This window comes from Triticum aestivum, chromosome 5A (assembly GCF_018294505.1).
Source record: "Triticum aestivum cultivar Chinese Spring chromosome 5A, IWGSC CS RefSeq v2.1, whole genome shotgun sequence".
NCBI classification, from domain to species: Eukaryota; Viridiplantae; Streptophyta; class Magnoliopsida; order Poales; family Poaceae; genus Triticum; species Triticum aestivum.
The window spans coordinates 569,952,360-569,960,415 of NC_057806.1; positions in this window are offsets into that span (position 1 = coordinate 569,952,360).

Sequence of the window (8,056 nt, forward strand, 5' to 3'; positions counted from 1 at the left end):
CCTATCCGGATACCTCTGAGTAGAGAGACCGGATACATAAAATGGAGCAATAATTTAGAATAGCTCCAAGTAGAACAGTTATTTGGAATAGCTCCAAATAGAGCGTGGTAGCTACATCTAGGAGATGACATAGAGATTTGTAAAGCACACACGGATCTGAAAGGTTCAGACCCGTTGACTAAAACCTCTCTCACAAGCAACATGATCAAACATAAAACTCATTGAGTGTTAATCACATACTGATGTGAACTAGACTACTGACTCTAGTAAACTCTTGGGTATTAGTCACATGGCGATGTGACCTGTGAGTGTTAATCACATGGCGATGTGAACTAGATTATTGACTCTAGTGCAAGTGGGAGACTGTTGGAAATATGCCCTAGAGGCAATAATAAAAGTATTATTATTATATTTCCTTGTTCATGATAATTGTCTTTTATTCATGCTATAACTGTATTATCCGGAAATCGTAATACACGTGTGAATACATAGACCACAATATGTCCCTAGTGAGCCTCTAGTTGACTAGCTCGTTGTGATCAATAGATAGTCATGGTTTCCTGGCTATGGACATTGGATGTCATTGATAACGGGATCACATCATTAGGAGAATCATGTGATGGACAAGACCCAATCCTAAGCATGGCACAAAGATCGTGTAGTTCGTTTGCTAGAGCTTTGCCAATGTCAAGTATCTCTTCCTTCGACCATGAGAGCGTGTAACTCCTGGATACCGTAGGAGTGCTTTGGGTGTATCAAACGTCACAACGTAACTAGGTGACTATAAAGGTGCACTACAGGTATCTCCGAAAGTATCTATTGTTTTATGCGGATCGAGACTGGGATTTGTCACTCCGTGTAAACGGAGAGGTATCTCTGGGCCCACTCGGTAGGACATCATCATATGCGCAATGTGACCAAGGAGTTGATCACGGGATGATGTGTTACGGAACGAGTAAAGTGACTTGCCGGTAACGAGATTGAACAAGGTATCGGTATACCGACGATCGAATCTTGGGCAAGTAAAATACCGCTAGACAAAGGGAATCGATACAGGATCGATTGAGTCCTTGACATCGTGGTTCATCCGATGAGATCATCGTGGAACATGTGGGAGCCAACATGGGTATCCAGATCCCGCTGTTGGTTATTGACCGGAGAACGTCTCGGTCATGACTACATGTCTCCCGAACCCGTAGGGTCTACACACTTAAGGTTCGATGACGCTAGGGTTATAAAGGAAGTTTGTATGTGGTTACCGAATGTTGTTCGGAGTCCCGGATGAGATCCCGGACGTCACGAGGAGTTCCGGAATGGTCCGGAGGTAAAGATTTATATATAGGAAGTCCTGTTTCGGCTATCGGGACAAGTTTCGGGGTCATCGGTATTGTACCGGGACCACCGGAAGGGTCCCGGGGGCCCACCGGGTGGGGCCACCTGCCCCGGGGGGGCACATGGGCTGTAGGGGGTGCGCCTTGGCCTACATGGGCCAAGGGCACCAGCCCCAAGAGGCCCATGCGCCTAGGGAACCCTAGAGGGAAGAGTCCTCAAGGGGGAAGGCACCTCCGAGGTGCCTTGGGGAGGATGGACTCCTCCCCCCCTCTTGGCCGCCGCACCAGATGCCATCTGGAGGCTGGCCGCCGCCCCTTGGGGTGGGAAACCCTAAAGGGGGCGCAGCCCTCCCCTTCCCCTATATATATGAGGCCTAGGGGCTGCCCATAACACGCGATTTGATCTCTCGTTGGTGCAGCCCTGCCCCTCTCCCTCCTCCTCTTCTCCCATGGTGCTTGGCGAAGCCCTGCGGGATTGCCACGCTCCTCCATCACCACCACGCCGTTGTGCTGCTGCTGGATGGAGTCTTCCTCAACCTCTCCCTCTCTCCTTGCTGGATCAAGGCGTGGGAGACGTCACCGGGCTGTACGTGTGTTGAACGCGGAGGTGCCGTCCGTTCAGCACTTGATCATCGGTGATCTGAATCACGACGAGTACGACTCCATCAACCCCGTTCACTTGAACGCTTCCGCTTAGCGATCTACAAGGGTATGTAGATGCACTCTCCTTTCTACTCGTTGCTGGTCTCTCCATAGATAGATCTTGGTGTTACGTAGGAAAATATTTGAATTTCTGCTACGTTCCCCAACACAAACAGCCCCTCAAGTTAGGCAAATGTGGCAAGTATGGCAAAACTAATGTGGCAATATATGGCAAACATTGTCGCAATCCAAACAGAGCTAGCTAACTTTTGTCACAAGTGTGCAGGGCAACTAAGGGCATGTTTGGGACTGCCCCGCTCCCTAAAATTTAGCTCCGCTCTAGAAAATGCAAGTCAAACGGTGTAGGTCCATGATATACTGCTCTGCAAAAAAGAGAGTAGAATCTAGGGTACAACTCAGTGTTTTTGTGAAGCTCTTGAGGGGGTGCTCTAAAAACTCTAGAAGCTAAAGTTGGGAGAAAATTACGCACCATTGCCACCAGTAAGTGGATACCTATTTGTTTATCCTTACGTCATCCAATCAAATAGGTCATTTTCACCAAAATTTTAATTCTTGAAGTTGGAGCTAGCTGGAAGACAAACATGATAAAGTGCTCTTTGGTGGAGCTGCAACTCCTATATGAAACTGCTCCAAAGTGGATTTGGTGGTGTGATGTTAATTTTGGTGGAGCAGAGCAGTCCCAAACATGCCGTAACATACCCTTATCATGTGGCTATGATAAATGATGACAAGTAATGAGAATGTCGTCATTTAGCCTTTAAGTTGGAAAAAAATGAGTATTTTTCATAATAAGATAAATTCCACAACAATCTTTTCTTGTATGACTGCTTTTTTTTGCAGAGTGATGAACAAAGTTTAATGAAAAATAAGTATATTACCATATATATACTCCTCCAATGACTAGAAATGAAAGATTATTAACATAACATATAAAACTTTAAGTTGAAAGAATGGTTTTTGAAATTGGCATTCATATTACACCATAAAGTCGGTAAAAGTAATTAATGTGCATTTAAAAGAGCCCACAAAAAGCATGTGAAAAGGGTTGACTCCGATCTACAATAGGTTGGTTGGTGGCCCAACTAAAATTTTGGAAAGCAATTATCTTTGTAAGTTGTCCTCAAAAAAAAGAAAATTTGGCTTTGTAAGTTCAGAAAAAAATGAAGTTATTTGAATACTTAAAACATTCTGCACTCAATCAAATATTTTTGAGGGTGCACTCTTGTGCGAGTCAAATGTTATTTGCCGTGTTGGAAGATTGAATAGATTCTGTCAGAAACTCACACATATCGTATTGAAAGCTCTTGTTTCAAGTTTTCGTCATAAGATGGAGTGCTCACCGGTCACAGGTGCAGTACTTTGCCAAACTACCAAAATGCCATCAGTGCTGTTGGGCTAGCTAAGCTACCAAGTGGCACCCGAGACGAGTTCTTGCCGGTATCTATGCTGAGCAGTTGACCACAATTTAGCTACTAATCATTTGCTAAATTGCGAGTTGTTCCAGGTAGTGATGCATGTAATGCTTGTGTCTATCATAAAGCAATGCAAACATTACGACTCCCAATGTAAACAAATATAAGACGTTTTAGGTCACTAAGTATTTGTTACAGAGGGAGTAGTAAGCAAACGATCTTGCGAGCCAAATTTCACAACATAGATAGAGAGCTCGAGTTGGCATAAGGACATGTCCATTAGACAAACCGCGGTTTCAAGGTCTTGCCAATAATTTCTCATACAAGAATAAGAAAAGCACACGAGTTCTCAATCTGTCCAAAATTTTACCAAGCAATATATGCAGTGTATATATCAGTGTAGAGACCATCAGTTTCACAACAACAAAAAATCAGTGGAGAGGATTAGCCAACATCCACTCACAATCCTTATTTTCTGCTCTTCATCCATCTATTTTCGCACAAATAGATTTAGCTTTGATTCGGTTACTCATGCTGGTGTAATCACTTGCTAATTTCTTTTCTTTGGGGGCGAAATTCTGTAAGCACTAATCTATTGTTATATCCCATCACATTCCTATATGAAAATAAACATATTAGTTGTGTGTTACAACATAATTAAGTTTGGCACTGTAATGAACAGGCAGAGTGGAAAACAAATAAACAATGACAGTAAAGGGAATAATTTGTGCAACCAAGAACTCTGATGTACTGGAATACAGTAACATTTGGCGAAATCGCCTTTCTTTAGAAAACTAAGATAGGTGCTCACCTCGGACGCCTGTGTGGAATTCGTATTTCCTGTCCCTGACACTGCACCTCGCAGATCCTCTTTGGGTTCTTGGAAGATGTCTAGTTGTGCTTCTGAAGCAACATCCAATCTCACTGTATCAACCATGTTAGCCCTCACTTCACTGATAATCCCACCTTGTTGTTCAGGGTCTATATCCATGATTGACACTGCCCCCTCTTGTTCAATCACAACCCTGTCATTAAAAATAGCGTCTTACTTGCATGTTTTCGCATCGTAGGTAATGATAAGTAATGCTATAAATGTGACATGCACGGTCGAACAGATATAAAGTTTGGAGCGTGCCGAACAAACTCTATATATGTACATTCAAGCAAAGGCATACACATATGTTAATTTTCAGAAAAGTAAAGCATGATAGCAATACTCCAAATCTAAGGTAGACAATAAGATTGAAGAAGATGAAGAGAATGGCAGGTGAATTGTCACCTTACTGATCCCATCAGATTGACACCGCGAACTTTGCTATAACCTAAGTCAATGATCCTCACAATCCTGGAGAATATGAAGCGGCCACTTAAAAGAGAAAGGAGAAGCAAACGGTAACTACAAGAGCAACAACGATGGCATGAACTTTGGTGCTAAGTTACCTAAAATTAGCAGAGCTGAACACATGAAGAGTGCCATCTTTTAAGCCTATAATTAGATATGGATGATCAGGAAGAAGACATAGAACTGAAAGAACTGGAGCCATGAGAGCTCTTATTGTATAGACACACACCCTGTTCTCCAGGTCCCATATCTGAATTGACAGAATCAAGCAGCAATATTATGCATATCAGATATATAGAACAGAATACATCTTTTAGAATGAAAGTATCATACCCTGGAGGTCAAGTCATCTGAGCCAGAAATCAGATACTGTTGATCAGCATGTGCGAAGAAATCAAGGCAGTTCACTCGAGCCAAATGCCCAAACAGAGTGTAGCTAGATTTCGGGGAGTCAAGGTTCCAAACCTGGACAAAAAGCGTGCATAATATCAAGTTTGCAATCAAGGTATAATATTAGAACTAGTGTTTCATTGCGTATTAAGTTTTGGTTAGTGCAAAGGAAAAGGAACATACCTTTACTGTCTGATCTGCGAACGCGCTAGCAAAACAATTGGCATCCTTTGGGTTGAAGGTGATCTGACGGACAGTTCGAGAGTGTTTGTCGTCGAAAGTTCGTGTGCACTCCCAGCCATTTTCCCCGTTCCAAAGCCTAATCGGGCTTTCATAAGCTAAGGAAAGCACATATGGCTGGGTTGGATGGATGGTCATTGCTGTGACATTGGAAGAACCAGCTCTGAAACTCACGATCTGTTGTACTATCTCTTCTTCCGTAGGTGCACACATGGATGAAGCCATCGTCTGCACCAACGATAAGAAAAGAAAAGAAAATGTGTGTAGTAGCCAAGGCTGAAGCCGACTGCATTACAGTCGGCACGGTTTAGTGCTGCAATTTCAGTCTATTTTCAAAAAAAATGCTGCAATTTCAGTGTGGATGAACTACAGAAGGCCAGGAGGGCGAAATGGTGTGTGTTTGTAGGTTTGGGGAGGAAGACTCGGTGGCTACTACGGCATAAAAGGAAGGACGACACCGTACAAGGAAGGAACTGTCAGGACCTAGCTATGATTTAAGGTGTAGGACAAGAAATCAGAGAGAATTCGCAAGGGAAGATACCCCGATCTGGGTGCTGTATTGATCTATAGGCGTTGCCGTGTATGTTTAAGTTTCTGCCATCGGGCGAATTGGGGAAAAATCATATCCGCTAATCCACAACCTGGCCGCTTTATAGGTGAACAAGTTACTTCTCTTGACGGTAACTTGTTGGAACGGTAACAATATCTTCACAGTAGATTGTATCTAACGGCTAGCGATGAAAGTAACTTGAAGAGCTACCAGAACCGTCCGATAACTGAACCGGTATTTGCTAGATGAGCTACAGTTAACTTAAGATGTATCTTCAGTATACAGCAGGCCTGACATTGCCTCCTCCTGAAGAAGCGACGTGACCTCACGGCGTTATGCTGCTGGTCCTCCACTCTTCAGTAGTTGTGCGGAAGAACTATGGAAATGCATGCTTGATGAAGTCCGCATCTTCCCATGTTGCATCCTTAGGAGCTAAATTTTCCCACTGAATTAAGCTCTTTATGACAGGAAAATTTCGTCTTGGTACTTGTCCGACTTCCAATATTGCAGCCGGTCCCATCTTGACAGTTCCATCCTCATTGACCATAGGCAGATCATGGCTATGTATTGATTTCCTACCCAAATGTTTCTTGAGCTGGCTGACATGAAACACTGGGTGCATCTTCACCCGTTCTGGGAGCTATAGCTTGTAAGCACTGTTGCCAATCTTTTGAACGACAAGAAAGGGCCCATAATATTTGTTCTGTAATTTAAGTGCGCCTCTAAATCCAAAGGCAGCCAGCCTGTAAGGAGCCATCTTCAGATACACCAGATCTCCCTCCACAAATTGTCTTTCAACTCTTTTCAAATCAGCATATATACTTTTTCATTCTATTTTGTGCTTACACTAGATTTTCTTTCAGCTGATCCAACATGTGCTGTTTAGAGCTAAGGAAATCCTGAGCTTCAGTGTCCTCTGGTCCAGGTATAGCCAGTTCAACAATTAATGGAGGAGGAAATCCATATAGTTCTTGAAAGGGTGACATTTTCAGAGCAGTATGGTAGGTGGTATTATACCGGTATTCAGCCAGGGGGAGCCAAGCTAGCCACTTCTTTGGTTCTTGAGTTGTCATACATCTCAAATAAGTCTCTAAGCATTGGTTTATCCTCTCTGTCAGCCCATCTGCCTGGGGATGATATGCTGAGCTATATCTCAACTCAGTCTTATATGCAGCAAAAATGTCTTTCCACAGCTGGCTTGTGAAAATTCTATCTCTATCAGAGATGATCAAAGTAGGTGGCCCATGTAATCGAATGATGTTATCCACAAAGGCCTGGGCTACAATTTGTACTGAATAAGGATGTGATAATGGAATAAAGTGAGAGTATTTGGTGAACCTGTCCACCACTACTAAAATCACATCCTTGCCTTGAGAGTTGGGCAATCATTCAATAAAGTCCATAGAAATATGCCGCCAGGCCATATCTGCTAGTGGTAGAGGATCCAATAAGCCAGGTTGCAAGCAATTTTCATGTTTGGCTCTCTGACAAACATGACAAGATGCAATGTATGTTTCCACTACTTGTTTTAAACCAGCCCAATAGAAAATCCCTTTAATTCTCTGATAAGTTGCTCTCATTCCTGAATGTCCACCTATAGGAGAGTTATGCAGTGCGGCAATTAATCTTTCCTTCAAATTGGGGTCATTTCCCACAAGGATTTTGCCTTTAAACTTGATAATACCAACATGAATACTGTAGTCCGAATTGTCCTCTGCTTTATGTAATAACAGTTTCTCTTGCAGTTTCTTGGTGGTAGGATCCATTTGATAGCTGAGCAGTAGTTCTTCAGCCCACACAGGTGTGAAAGAATAAATTGACATGCATTTAGGAAACATCCTGTAAAGAGCATCTACTACTCTATTTGTTATGCCTTTCTTGTACTGAATTGTGAAGTTAAACTCCAACAACTTCATCATGAGTTTGTGCTACACTCCTTCTGTGATTTTCTGATCAGGAATGAACATGAGGGATTGTTGATCAGTTTTAATGATCAGACAGTTACCCAATAAGTAGTGCCTCCATTTCTTTAGAGCTTCTAGTATTGCTAATGCCTCTTTCTCATAAGTAGAAAGAGTTGCATTCCTTGGACATAATGCAGAGCTATAATAAGAAAGGGGTCTTCCTT